At 50.3% G+C, this 15,046-nt stretch overlaps 1 long non-coding RNA gene across 1 annotated transcript; it reads right to left on the bottom strand.

Annotated features, from left to right (window-relative positions):
• Window positions 1-12,291: 12,291 nt before the first annotated feature.
• On the bottom strand, window positions 12,292-15,042 carry LOC128101657 (uncharacterized). The gene is made up of 2 exons (XR_008215153.1): window positions 14,643-15,042; window positions 12,292-13,795 (listed from the first exon to the last, which is right to left on the bottom strand). It is a non-coding gene; the product is annotated as an uncharacterized LOC128101657 (long non-coding RNA).
• Between the last annotated feature and the right edge of the window lie 4 nt (window positions 15,043-15,046).

Here is a 15,046-nt window from a genome sequence, read left to right on the forward strand (position 1 = left end):
GACTGATTTCAGTCATAGTGTAAATGGAAGCAGCCAGACTGTCAGATTTATTCTTCTTGGTTCAGAATGAGTGTGTGGTTAAGGAGCCTGTGCTGAGGGACAGGGAACCTCCGTAATGACGCCGAGGCAGGTGACTGCATGGACTCCCGGAAGCCTGCCACAGAACTGCTGTTGAAGCACGTTCTGTACTGTTGGTGCTGACCAAGGAATAACGCAGGCTACATCTTCAAACATGACTCGGTCGCAAGGATTTATTCGGCTCACTGTTTTCCAGGAATGAAGTCCATCCTCCTGGCAGAGATGACCAGGTGATGCGGTTCAGTTTGTGGCAAGGTCTTAGAGCTCCTTTTTGACCAGAAAGCACAACTCAGGCTGGAAGTTAAGACAGGTCTGTCACCTCCACAGGCCTGTCCCTGGTGGCTTACATTCCCCAGCTGGGCTCAGGCCAAAGGTTCTACAGCCTCCCAAAGCAGTGGCAGGCTAGGAAGAAACAGCAGCCTAGGGGCATTTTACATCCAAGGCACAGTGCTCCACCTGTGACCCTACAGGCTCTTGGCAAGGTGCAAATTCACGTATTTCAACTTCAAAAGTTTCCATGGTCTCTTTTTTTCTTCCTGAGATGTGTTGGTTTTATTTTATATGGATGTTTTACCTGTGTGTGTGTGTGTGTGTGGAATTCTTGCACACTTGTGCCAGTGGACGTTTGAGGAGTCCAGATGCTCTGGGACTGGAGTTAACAGATGGTTGTGAGCTACCATGTGGGGTCTGGGAGCTAATCCCCTGTCCTCTGCAAGATGCATTCATTTTGTGGCTAGGACAGTTTTTGGCATTGTATATGCCACTGAACCTATTTTTATATTCTTTTATTGTTGTTCATGCAGTGACCACTTTTTAAAGTTATTTTATACAAGGCTTTGTAAATTTAGCTGGAGGTAACAGAAGCGGACATTGTTTCTTACAGTCCTCCTGAAGGCCCACAAAGCAGTACAAATGCGCTTCCTTTGGCATCTAGAGATCTTTGAGGACAACGTCATAATCTATTACCGGTTCATTTTGCAAGAACGTGGTGCTGCACACACACATCTTGGCACTGTTTCAGCCTCTGCAAATCCAGAGGGGAACAAAAGCAACAGAAAACACTTGTTTGTACTTTAATCAGCAAGACGGACAATGGGCACATGCCTGTGCTTTCTGTCTGTGGTAGAACAACCTGGTGGCAGGGGAGCCTTTGCCATTTCCATAAGGCTGTTGGCAAGGGGCTTCTAGGAAGGGACCAGCTGTAGCTTGGACTTGAGTTTGCAGGGGAGATGGTAAGCATGGTTGGATTCTGAGTGGTTTTATTTTAATGTTTAAAGGTGTGTGCCCTCAGAGACCAAAAGATCCCCTGGAGCTGGAGTTACACACATTTGAGCCTCTTGGCATGGGTCCTTCACCAGAGCAGTGTGTGCTCCTGACCAGATCCATGGCTCCAGCCCCTCTGAATGCACTTTGTTGCTAACAGATTGGATGTGGAGACAACAAAGCAAGCCCTGTTCTTGGGGTGCAGGGAATCCAGTTTTATACCAGTCCTTGGATTTTACTGTCCGTTCTTGGAGCTCACATTCTTTTCTGGTTCCTTGGTGTTTTCACTTCACATGTCCGGATCCCTTCTCCAGGCCCATCCTCTGGAGTTCTCTGCTGTGTCAGACGCTCACCGTCATTGGTGCTGGGGTAGCTGGGCACACAGGCGTGTTCTGATGATCCTGGAAGGGCACTGGGTTGTTCTAGGGGGTGACCTGGCTGATCATGGGGACATAACTAACACTAGGCCTTCACCTAGGCATTCTGAGGAAGGCAGAGAGGCTCCTGGCCATGTTGTTTTCTTATCCCTTCAGGCCTTAGAGAGTTTCATCTTTCCGTACTCAGAGGTAACTTGGAAAGTTTTCTAAATAAAGAACATAACCCTGAGATAAAACGTTACACATTTGAGCTGGGCTTGGTACATGCCCTGGGATAAAGCTTTAAACATTTGAGCATGAGAGGAGGCAGGTGGATTTCTGAGTTCAAGGCCAGCCAGGTCTAGTACTGAGTTCCAGGACAGCCAAGGTGAGACCCTGTTTGAAGAAACCAAATAAAAGAATTTATACATTTGCTCATTTTATACATGTGACTACTTTCCGTTGAATTTCAATTTGTATAAAAGATTTATTGTGATTTTAGTTGTGTATATATGAGTTAGGTGCCTGTATGGACCAGAGCTGTCAGATCCCCGTGGGAACTGGAGTTACAGTGGGTACAGTCGACAGAACTCAGGTCTTCTGCAGGAGCAGTCTGTACGGGCTCTAAACAGCTGAGCTGCAGCCCCAGCCCGACTTCCATCTTTATTTTGATCTTGATGCCTTTTATCTTTCGTTGGTTTCCATTTAAACTCAAGTTTTCTAATACAAGTTGAAAAGAATTTACTGGATTTTACTAAGAAATCTATCATTTTGCTGGACAATTTTGCGAAATTGCCAGCATTTGACATGCAGATGGCTGAAATTCCCACAGTTTGGTTGTTTGGACTCCACTGTGGCTTCCCATGGCATACTTCTGCACTAATTCGGGTAAGGCCATTGTCACCCTTCCTTCAGCCCATCGGTTGCCCTTGTGTTGTAGCTTGGCTGCCATTTTGGTAGCTGTTTTCTTCCTTCCAAGGTTCTTTTCCACGGAGTTTGTGTCCCTTGAAGTAGAGCGGAGGGGTAGGCAGACTGTAGTTAGTATTGCCCGCTATAGCCTTTCAGAGGGGAGACCTGAATGCAAGCGATTGTTCAGCAAGAAGGGCTGTGACTCAGGCTCGCGCCTCAGCACCGCGGGAGCGCAGCACTTGGCGAAGTAAGGTGGTTTATCTTGTTTTGAAATAAGTGCTACAGTAGCACTGCTCCTTGCCAGTAGCTGTCCTTTCACCTCTTAATATTCTTTAACCCATCCCTACTGTGTTTCCTTGAAATGTTTTGGGATGTGCTTGTTTATCAAGCGTTGCCCACGTAAATTTAGCAGGGAGGTCTAGAAATTAAACTTAGTCCCTTGTACATACTAGACAAGTGCTCTATCTACCACTGAGCAATATCTTCAGCCCTCTTTTTTTTTAAAAAAAAAAAAAGATTATATGCTCTTGGAGGCACATGGCAGAAAAGATTAAGTTATAGCACACTGCATTCAATTTTTTTAAAAATTGTTTTTAGAAAGTTTAGACATGACATGCATGTGATTCAAAGCTGTGGAGGTAGAAAGGCGAAGATTTTGTCCCACCTGCTCAGGTGTCCTCCCCAGAGATGGTGTCACCAGTTTCCTCTCCCTGCAGACTACACACACACACACACACACTCACATGCACATGCACACGCACACACGTTCCCACCTCTGCCTTTATTTTCATATACAAATCGCATCCCTCCGCTCCTTGCTCATATCAGTGTGCTGTGGCTTTGAATGATGCAGCTCATTTACTCCTTGGAGCGTGTCCTGGCTTCCTGAGTGTGAAGCCTCATGGGAAGAAGCTAGGGACAAGTGGCGGTCCTGAAGCCCAGGGGCAGATCAGCAACACCTGGCCTTGGCTTGGCTTTGTTGCCCTGTAGGCTTGCTTATTATTAACTGGAGGGCCTGCTTGAACCTCCGTCTCCTGGTACAGAAACTGATTTACTTATGCAGAGCTCCCTACTGGCACAGCTGATTTTGACCTCACTGTGTAGCTCAGGCTGGCCTTGAACGATGATCCTGCCTTAGCCTCCCAAGTGCTAGGATTACGGGTGCGTACCTCAGGGCCACCTCTAGCATCACCCTTTTCAATTTCGTAGAAGTCTCTGGGGGAAGTTCTTCAATGCTGACAGTAGCAGTTAGAAAAGCCGTGAGACACGTGGCTAGGCTCCTGTTTCTGCAGAGGCCGAGTGTCAGTCTGGTGGTGTGGCTCTTAGTAGGAGCTGGTCAGCATTCTGAAGCCTGAGCTACCATCTGCCTCACAGCCTGCTGGGATGCTCGTTTTAGACAACATATAAAGTTTCCTGGAGACGGGACCAACCCAGGCCTATGGAAAGAGCAGGAAGGTACTTGGAGCAATGACGAAGGTGTAACCAGGGAGCTGACATGTTTGCTCCAAGGCCAAGAATTCCAGGACAATTTGTTACTCAGCTAAAGCCAATGCGGTTGCTACAGGAAAGACTCAGGCAGAGGCATGGGCCCCTTGTTTCCTCTGCCTTCTTACACACCCACTGTCACGGTGCTGTGTGTGTGTGTGTGGAGGGTGGGGGTGGGGAGGGCAGCGAGCAGCTGACATTGCAAACGGGCTGATGGGTTTTGCCCTTTCCTGTCTTGTATGACAGAAGCTGAGCTCAGGCCAAGCCATGACTTGTGTGTTGTGGTTCTGGGCTCCCTGAAAGCAGTGTGCAAATACTGCCATTCACTTGGAGAAAGTGTGGTTACAGAGTCAGAGGCTGGAGGAGATTTGGGTTTGTCAGGAAAGAATCCTCGGCTGGAGGCATCACCTGCCCTTCTCTCTTTAGGAAAAAAAGATAAAGGCCGAACAGGGGATGCTCACCGTTTCCTGATTTGCAGAGCCTGGAGTAGCTAGGACCTGCTATCCCCAGCACTGCGGGCAGGTGTGTGGATATGCCAAGAACCATGGCCAAGGGCCATTGCTCAGCTTGTTTGGGCTCTGATGGTATTCTCGGGTCTTCTTTCAGGAGCAAAGGTCAGTCAGAGAAGAAGATCTCAGCATGTCAGACTACTGAACAGTAAACGTGAGAAGCAGTTCGGGGTCACGCTGCTCAATAGTGCTTGGTGGTAAGGGGAGATGGTAAGCTTTCCAGGCTCCTGTCGACTCCCTGTCACAGCCACGTTGCACAGATAAGATGCTGTGTTCTGGGTGAAACTTAGTTTTTTTTTTTTTTTTTTAAATATAGTCAGTCTCTCCCCGTCTCCCCCTCCCTCCCTCCCTCCCTCCCTCTTCTTTATAATAGTATTCACTGACCACACTCATACTTTATAAATACCAATTTTAACAGCAGCATACTACTCCATTCTTTTTCCTGTTTGCTTTTCCCTGGTGAAAATGCTTGCTTTGTGAAGGATTGTTCTGAGCTCTGTTTATAAACAGTATTGTCCCCCTTAATATGTCGTGTCTGTATCAACTTTAAATTGAAATCTTCTAACCACTTGCTAGTCTACCTTGTAAGTAAAATATAAGCTTAAGAGGAAAAGGGCTGGGGAGATGGCTCACTTGGTCAAGTTCTTGCCTTGTAAGCATGAGGACCTGAGTTCGAGCCCCAGAACCCATGTGAAATAAGCCAAGGGCAGTCGTGAGCCCTTGTAATCCCAGTGTTGAGGAAATGTAGGTGAGCAGATTCTAGGGCTTGCCAACCAGTCAGCCTAACCTGATTGATGAGTTCTAGGTCAGTGAGAGACTGTGTCTCAAAAACTGTGTTGGGGCTGGGGAGATGACGCGGTGGGTAAAGGTGCTTGCTGCCAAGCCCTAAGACATGAGTTCAATCCCAGGGACCCACATGGTAGAAAGAGAGAATGGACTTCCCAAGTTATTCTCTGACCTCCACACACACACGATGGTATGTATACATACACAATAGGTCAATAAATGCAATAGTGTTTTTAGAAGGTAAGAACAAAGGTTCTTTAAAAATAATGAGGTAGAGGGTATCCTAGGGAGTGACACCCAATTTTGTTCTGACACTCATTTGCACATACATGTTCTCCCCCCACTGCCCACAAATATGTATACACACGTGCATACACAGAAACACAAGCGCCCCTAAAAGCTACAGTCAGGGATAAGGGAAGACAGTGGGTAGATAAAGCGCTTGTTCTCTAAGCATAGGAACCTGAGTCTGCAGCCCCAGCACCTACAGAAAGGCCAGACACAAGAGGGAGGCCTCAGTGAGAGATCCTGTCTCAATAAGGTGGAGAGTGACTGAGGACACCTGACAATGACTTCTGGCCTGCACACACAGATGCACATGTGTACACATAACTGTCACAGACAAGTACATGCAACACTCACCCCACCGTCCACAAACAAGCCCAGCCAGTAATGTTATTCTGGCACGTGTACTTATTTGCAAGTTTTCATAGTTGCAAAATGGAAAGCTGCTTTTAGCTAACATGGCGTCAGCATTACTGACACCCATGCCCAGCAAAAGCAAAACAAAAAAATGTATTGGCACCTAGCAATAATTCTGGAAATAATTCTAGTTGTTGTTTTAAAGCCTTTCAACTACATTTTCAAGGGGACGTCCACTGTGGGCCTGTTGTCCCTAAGCCTTCAGGTCAGATTGGAAAGGAGAAAATCCTTGGACTTTTTAACTCAGGAGGCTGTGATGTTTCTTTTGGAAAGTGGTAATGGAGCTTATAATCTCACTTCTGTTATTGACAAGTGAAGACCTTTAGCACATTATTCCTCTTTTCCGAGTCTCAGTTTCCACCTCTGTCAAGTAAGGTTGAGCCAGGACAATGCATAAGGCTCCTTTCATCTTAAACGCCTTCCGAGTTTCCACAGGTCATTTCTTTAGACGCCACCATCCACTTGCATGCTCAGGTCCTTCCAAAGCTGCTTGCTGTGCACTGCGAGAATGCCGCTAGCTCCCGGCCCTGCTTTCCCACGTGCGCTTCAGTAAAGCATGTTGGAGGCCAGTGTGCTATCTTGTTGAGGACTTTCCAAGGGCTGTTCTGGAAGCGGAAATCTAGCCCAGATCACTCCAGGGGACTAATCCCCGAATAATGTTGTCCTCTGACACACACATATTTTCTGATGTTTCTCTTGACCTTGGAACTGGTTAAAGACTGCACAGAATGTTCAATTACTAACAGACTCCATAAAGCTACCTCTTGCCCCATCCAAGATGCGGTTTTTTTGTTTTTTTTTTTCTTGGAAGTGGTCCTTCTGTTGTCGGAGGTGGTTTAGGATATCGCAGTAAAACCAACACCTCATCTTGCTCCTTTTATTTCTCCCCACTGCACTTTGCTTTTTATGGCATCGGTGGCCGAGGGGACTGGTTGCTTTGTGTCCTTGTACAAAGTCCAGGAGAAGCACAGGGTAGTTAAACAAACCTGATATTAGGAAACTGGGAGTTGCTCCTCCAGCTTCACGGCCTCGACCATGGCGTTTGAATTCTCCAGACTTCAATCTTGTCTTAGTTGGAGCGGTAGGGAGTAGGGGTGTATAGCACAGTTGATAGAAAGCCCTGGGTTCGATCCCAGGCTTCTTCCTTAAACCAGGCATGGTGGCAAATGCCTATAATCCCGGCAAAGCGGGGGCCGGAGAACCAGCCGTCCAAGGTCATCTCTTGTCTGTCTCAAGCTTGAAGCCTGCCTGGCTAGAGACTCTGTCCCCAAAAGGAAAGATGGTGATGAAGGTTGTTGGAACCGTGTGTCCAGAAGGGGCCTCTCCTCCAGCCTGGTGAAGGGGAGTTTTCCCCAGCCCTAAAATGACCCTGGGCACTGTGGGCACCCATGGTGACTGCTAGCTTTTGTGAGCATGACCACGCTGGAGTCACACATTCAGTATTAGTTGTCAGTGGGTCTGTGTCACCAGCCGTGGCCACAAGCCCCTGCTGCTTACCCTTGGCTAACAGCCTGACGGGACAGGTTCAGTGGCCCCTAGTTAGCAGCCAACTAAAGGAAACCGGGAACCTTCTGTGTAAGGGAGGAGGCTCATGGGAATCCACACAAGTGAGAGAGGATCAAGGGATGGGCTTGAGCGGAGCTGGTGGCAAGTGGCCCTCGGGCCGCTGGCTGCTGTCTCCTGTCTCGGTGGTGGGCTCACTGAGCCTGGGATGACTTCCTTACATGTGCACATTGGCCTTGCCCTTCCTTGAAGTTTGTAGTGAGGTGGTGAAAGACCAGCGCCGGAGACAGTTAGTCGGCATGGCGGGATGGTGAGTGTGTCTGTGTTTCCTTCCATGCACCAGCGCTGTGTCTGCTGCCACCGGCTTCCTGGCAAAGGGAGGCTCAGCACCCTGGCCTGAGAGCTTTCTCCATGAAGCCACAGTGTGAGCATCACCCACAGCTAGAAATGCAAACTCATCATCTTCTTTCTGGACCTGATGAATCAGACACCGCTGGTATGGGCCCAGGCTTATGTGTTTTCATGAGCCCTCCAAGGGAGGTGTTGCATGCCCAAATGTGGAGACCACTGTGCCAGGGGAGGGACCTGCTGATCTGGACTCAGGTTCCCATGGAGCTGGCAGCCACTCTCTTACGTGACCCTAAGTGCCCAGGCTAATCAGAAACACCCAGGATGAGCACACTTCCCTCCCTACCCAGGGCCCTGGGGAGTTTCCCTGTCCAGTCATTTCTGTTGCTAAGTTCCTTGAGTGGGTGTTTATCTCTTCAGTAAGACTCCATGACTAAGAGGAAGATGTAGGACAGGTACCTTTCCATAGATTCTTCCAACAAGTCACATGACAAACCAGAGATACATTTTTTTTTTAATGTGGATGGAAGTGGCAAGGTCTGTGTACCCCGAAAGTCTCTTGAAGAGAGCCTTGCATGGATGTGGGCGTCCTCAGGGGCTCCTGGAGGGTGGGGATTGTGAGCTGGGGTGCCCACTGAACTCAGCATTGTGTGTGTGTTGTGGGGGGACTCCAGCTAAGCTTCTCAGGCCATGGGGCAGATCTTTTCCTTTTTAAACCTATTGCCAGAAGAACAGGCATCCCCTCAATGTGGGCCATGCCCAGCTGGATGCTTAGGCTCCTGTCAGGGATGTGGCAGCTTCTGGTCATTGAAGCTACAAGCTTCAGCAGGCCTGAATGATTGCCAGAGTGGCCCAGGTGTCAGGTGGGTTACATCCAGGAGGAGCTTCCTCAGCTTCTGCTCCACTGTTGGCTTGGACACGCTTCATCTTCCCAGGCAGGGCTTCCTCCACCCAGCAGCCCCTCTGAGCTTGCCAGGCATCCCCTCAATCTTATGGCGACCCAGCTTAGTTAGCCAAGAGACCTGGAGCTTTAAAAATAGCACAGAGGCAGCCCAGGCCAGGAGCCGCCTGGCCACACAACAGGACAGAACACACATTCCCACTTCTTGAGCCATTTCCTGGGATCATGTGTTGAGAAGAATTCCCAGAACAAAGTCAGGTTACTAACTCCTGGGTCTGCTCTGCACGGCCCACTTCTCGTCTGTGACACATCCATGCTTATGCTGCTGCCCCTACCTTCCCGTGCACTGTGCTCAAGCCCGCTCCCGGGACATTTCCTGTTCTTGGAACAGCTGCACCAGACTGGGGTACCCTCCTGCCACTTGATCCTATAGGGAGGTGTCCAGTGGCTGTGGGCAATTTTCAGATGACCTTGTTCCTCTGACGTCATTAGGAAGCTATTTTTAGCTTTGCTGTTTATGCTGCAGAAGTTGGACTGGGGTGGGGGAAGGAGTAGTGGGGGCAGGCTGGGCTGGCTTCCCTTGTTCCAGAGCCATGCCAAAGAAAGAGTATTTATCCTTCCATATTAATAGAACTCCTACTGGGGCCACCAAGTTGATGAAAATGTCTCAATATTCTTATTTTTTTTTTTAGAGAGGGCCTCACTACGTAGCCTGTCTCTGCCTCCTGAGTGCTGGGATAAAAAGGCCTGTACCACCACACCTAGTTCTCGTTTTCTTTACACGGGAGTTTACTTTTCAGTAGCCACTACTTCTGGCTCACAGTGGAAAGCCTGTGGGGTCCAGGGGAAGTTTGTGTTAAAATTCTGGCTCTGCCTCTGAAGCCTTGGGTCAGTTTCTCCTCTGCCTCAGATTCCTCTTAGAAAAGGGAATGATTATGTGGCAAGGGGAGCTGACAATGCCTGGCTCTGGCACAGAGTCAACACATCATGATATCAGCATCTGTCACTATCAACCACACAGCACCATGTACTGCTTGGAAGATGGGGTTGATGGAGACGTGGTCCCTAACACCTGGGCTTGCAGAGGTCTTAACTATGGGGATGTGCGTACACCCCCTACAAGTTCAAAGTAACACCTGCCACATGAGTCACTCTATCCCAACCCTGGAGGGATTTCAGGGCAAGGGAGAAGCAGTTCCTGCCACCCAGGAAAGCCCCTGACTGCACCTCAGATTCTCCTGGGGAGATAGCCCCTTCCTCTGATCTTATTGGCTGAATTTGAGGAGCTGGGACATCATAGGTTATGGAAGCCCCAAGGTGCTTCTGTGTGCATCTGGACTAAGAAGCATGGCCTCACAGGACAAGGATGTGTCCTCAGAACTGTCCTCTGGCTATACCAATGTGACTTACCGGGAGACAGCCTGCCTCACAGCTGGCCCTCTCTGGGCCTCTGGCGATGCTTTCTAGTAAGTGGGTCTCTGGCGTGGCAATCTTCCAACTTGGGTTTGTATACAAACAATCTGAAGTTCTTCTCAAAATGACCAATTCCTGGTACCCTACCCCAAGCAGCCCTCCTCTGAGACAAGTTCCAGGAGCATAGGCATTGAGAAAGGTTGGAGCAGTGGGGCTTGTGCCTTCTGCTGAGATCTCATCCCTGACCACGTGTCCTCAAGACTTTGTTTTCTGTGTGTTTCAGATCTCAGCATCACCCTTACCATGCTCTGTTGGTGCCCATGCTGACATGTTTTCACTTGTTTCATCCAATCATAGCTATAACGGGTCACTGAAAAGAGCCACAAAATCGAAACGAGCAAGAGACACTCAGAATGCCCGCTGATGTCTCTCCTTCACCAACCTCAGCAGGAAGGGCAGGGTCTATGGCAGGGACAGAGCTTTCTCACAGGACTGGCCAGGAAGGACAAGGCTCCGAGTGGGAGAGGGCAAGGAAAATAACGTGCTGATGACAGCCCCAGCGCCTCTCAAAGAAGGCTGGAGTGGACGCCGCAAGGGAAAGGCCATTGCTCAACTGCCTGGATTTTCCATCACAGAGGAGCGGGGAAGGGTCAGGCGGGGAGCGTCTCCTCAAGCAGGTCCTTGTAAAGCCTTTTGGACAGATTGATTTCCTTGGGGAGCCAAGAAGCAGTGCTGGGTGGAGTTAACCCCTGCATTCCCAATGAGATTGTCTGGAGACGGGCAGGACCCGGGAGCCCGCGCTCCTGGAAGGCAGAGCTGCCCAGGGCAAGTGGCCTAAGGAGCCGTGAACTCTGGCTAGAGAAACCTTCCCTCTGGCCTTGTTAAATCCAACAGGCATAATTGCATCCTGCTGACCTTAATTCCCCTGGCGGGTTTAATTGGGCCTGGCACTGTCCCACTTCCTGCCTTGGCCCCACAGAGGCAGAGAGCGTCTGCGCAGCTGGCACGGGGCAGGGAAACCCCTTCATGAGTTAGGTGGGCAGGGGTTCTGGCAGCTTCTTGCAGGGTTGAGGAGGTTCCCCTGTGCCCCACCCCTTGTGCCCCTCCCCTGCGCCTCCAAGAGTGCTGAGAAGCCTGGGGACACCCTGCGAGCAGCTGACAAGACCAGGTCATCCCACACAGATCAGAACCATGCCAGCCTCCTATCCCGGCAGAAGGCACTTTTGGTAAAGCAGGCAAAGTAGCTGGGCTCTTTATCTGTGGTGGTCACCACATTACCAAGTCCCAGGCCCCTTTGCTCTGTGCCAAGTACTTTACATACACAGGCTGGGCACAAATTCTCAGTCACCCTGGGTGCTCCCAGCCCTCCAAACACTTAATGAGTTTCCTTCTGGGAGCAGGCAGTCCTCCAGCAGAGGAGGAGACCACTAGGGTACATGTCATCCTCAAAGTTGGTGGCTGAGAACTCCCTTGCAGTCCTCCTGACCCTGACCCATAGGGCTGCTTCAAGACTAAAGGCAGGATGTTCCTGGGACTGGGGAGACCCACTCTTCAGAAAACATTGCCAGAGGCCCCAGAGAGGGTCAGCTGGGAGGCAGCCAGTCCCCTGGTAGGAACAGTCCGTATAGTACTGGTGTCACAAGCATGAGGACCTGAGTTCCATCCTGAGCACTCATGTAAAGCTGGGTGTGGGGGCTGGAGAGATGGCTTAGTGGTTAAGAGCACTGACTGTTCTTCCAGAGGACCCAGGTTCAATCCCCAGCACCCACATGGCAGCTCACAACTGTCTGTAACTCCAGTTCCAGGGGATCCTCACACAGACATACACACAGGCAAAACACCAATGCACATAAAATAAGAATACATCAATTTCTTAAAAAGAAAAAAAAAAGCTGGGTGTGGTAGCTCTAGAGAGGCAAAGAGGTGCATGCATCCTGGGGGCTCCCTGGCTAGTAAGCCCAGCTAAATTGTGTTCAGAGACAGACTCTGTCTAGCTTGCTTTCTGTTGCTGTGATAAAACACCACGACCAGAAGCAACTTGAGGAGAAAAGGGTTTATTTCAGCTCACAGCTTACAGTCCGCCATGAAGGGACAGCAGGGCAGAAACAGCAGGAACCTGGAGGCAGGAACTGAAGCTGAGGCCATGGACGGGGCGCTGTTTACTGGCTTGCTCCCCCTGGCTTGCTCTGCCTGTAAGCTTATACAGCTCAGGACTCCTTGCCCAGTGATAACACCACCCATGGTGGGCTGTGCTCTTCCCCATCAATCACTGATCAAGAAAATGCCTTACAGACTTGCCTATAGGCTAATCTTACAGAGGCAATCCAAGTTTCCTCTTCTAAGATGGCCCCAGCTTGCATCAAGTTGACAAAGACAAACAAACAAAACCCACATAGATCAGGTGGAGCGATGGAAGAGGACACCGTGACACCAACCTCTGCCCCCACCACCCACAGCGCTCCTCAAGCAACTGGCTGGCCTTGGCTAGTTGATTTTATGGGGGAATCCTGACAAGACCAGCAGATTAGAATAAAACCTGTTGTGATTAGAGGTGGCTCTGAGTTTGAATGTGACTATTCTGAAGCCACTCTCCAGGCTCAGGGGCTTTGGGACAAGCAGTTTACCTCCCCCTCCCCCCAGCATCGGTCTCTACATCTTTAACAAACGAAACACCAAACTCTAAGGACTCCTGTGTGGGTCCTAGGAGCTGGGTAAAAAGTCATCTCTTGGCATCATCAGACCTGGCTCTTAGTGGGCCCTCTCTCAGTGTCTGACAGGTGATATATTGATAGCCACAGAGGTAACTAGGGGATGCCATCAAGGACCACCCCAGTAAAGCAATCCAAACTCCCAGCCAGCCTTGCTAGCCAAACACTGGCTATTATGGCAGACACGTGATGACATGTAGCCATGCCTAGGTTGTGAGCTCACCACGGGAGTAGCCTGGGGGCACCAAGGAGTATTGCTGGTGGAGATATCCAACATTTCAAGGCAAGCCAAACCATGCTAGGGAGACAGCCAAATAGAGGGCCAGTGGTGTCCCCATCACAGGTGAGGGCCAGAGACATTTTCCAACTTTCTGAATGCCATGGGATCGTGAAGTGTACGAAGTATTCTACTAACCTCTATTTCTAGATTCTTCTCTATTGAGGGCGTTAGGCAAGTCACTCATTCCTTTAGCCCTCCTGGCCTTCATCTAGAAAATGGGGTGAGTGTGGTCCACAGTTACACCAGTGACAATGAGTAATGAGAAGTTGGAAAAAGCCAACAGGAGGTGCTTGGTGGCTGGACTCCCTTCCTTCTCTTCGGTGAGCTCAGGTTCATATCCAGCCCAGCCCCTCCTGGGGAGGTGCTACACAGACATGGGTCATTTTTGCTTCCTGGAGGAGGCATGCTGTCTGCTGAACCTTGAAGAAGAGAAGCAGTGCACAGGACCAGCCCAGAGAAGAGACCGAGCCAGGATGAGGAGGGGTGCTCCGAGCCAGGATGAGGAGGGGTGCTCCAGCTCCTGTTAGCATGTGTCAAGCGCCTTCCTTGTTCGTCTGCTCTCAAAGAAATCATGCATTTTGAAATTCAGTACATTCTCAAAGCTCAAGGAAAACAGTAAAAGGCTGAAGATGTGAGTGACACATGTCTGTCATCTCAGCACTCTTGGAGGCTGATGCAGGAGGATCGAGAGTTCTAGGCTACCCTGGGCCACATAGCAAGACCCTGTCTAAAAACCAAAAATAAAATGAAAACAAAATAATGGTAAGAAGCCTTGATGGCTCCCTTCCACCCAAGTTATGGATTTCTTGTTACCCTGCCAAAGAAGTGTGCACAAGTTACAGACCCTCTGTGCTATTTTGCACCTGATTTCCCTCTCCTTTGGAGGTGACTTCATATCTGTCTCTTAGCGGCTGCCTGATCTATTTCAGAACCCCGCATTTCCCCCACTTCAGAGAGGTACTGCGTTCCTGCCAACTTCCATCCCTCTGCTACAGGGCAGTGGCCAGGGCTAGGCATGGTAAACCACTGGAAGGTTTACCTCAGTTGGGATCTGGACCCAGACACCTACCTACAACCTCTTCAACACTCAGCCTTGGCCAGTGCTCAGGGCCCCTCCCAGAAAAGTGTGGGCTGACAGCTTCTGGGCAGTGGGAGAGGACCCCACAGCATACTCCTCCCGGCCCCATCTCAGCCTGAACACCTCAAGCTCGGGTCCCCATCCCTGAAGAAACTTCCCATCAACCCCTTCTTGAGGGTGGCCATCATATTTCCACTGGCCTCCCTGGGCTTCTCAGCCAAGCCTCCATGGCCCCAAAGAACCCAGGAAAAGGAAGTTTTCCCTAGGGAAAAAAAAATGGACCTATGGACAATTAAGCAAGTGACCCTGGCATGATTTCTTACCCAGAGATGGTCTGAGTAGATCCGGATACCGGGGGCACCGAGGTGGGCCCCGGGGCCCCAGTGGCTCTCCCCAAGCTCCTGGGAACCCCGGGAGGTGTGGCATTGAGGCGGGCAAAGCCATGCCTGGGCCTGGCCATAGTCTTGCCCTTCAGCCCCGCCAAGGGCCCCTCTTCTTGTAGCCCCTTCCCTCATCCCGGCCACAGGGGATGCCCGGTAAGGCCTGGCCACAGCCTGCTCCCCAGGGCCCAGGCGCCCCTCCTTTTTTTTTTCCCTGATGGTTCCAACGCTATTCTACCCCATGTCAGGCCGTGGGAAGAATGCCGTGTCCTCTGAACGGGGGCCAAGAGTGACAGGTGGTGGCAACCCGCACTCCATGGCCCCTGGTGTCAAAGATCCTCCTCTTA

This window comes from Peromyscus californicus, unplaced genomic scaffold, assembly GCF_007827085.1.
Source record: "Peromyscus californicus insignis strain IS unplaced genomic scaffold, ASM782708v3 Scaffold_7__1_contigs__length_154581171, whole genome shotgun sequence".
Taxonomy (NCBI): Eukaryota; Metazoa; Chordata; class Mammalia; order Rodentia; family Cricetidae; genus Peromyscus; species Peromyscus californicus.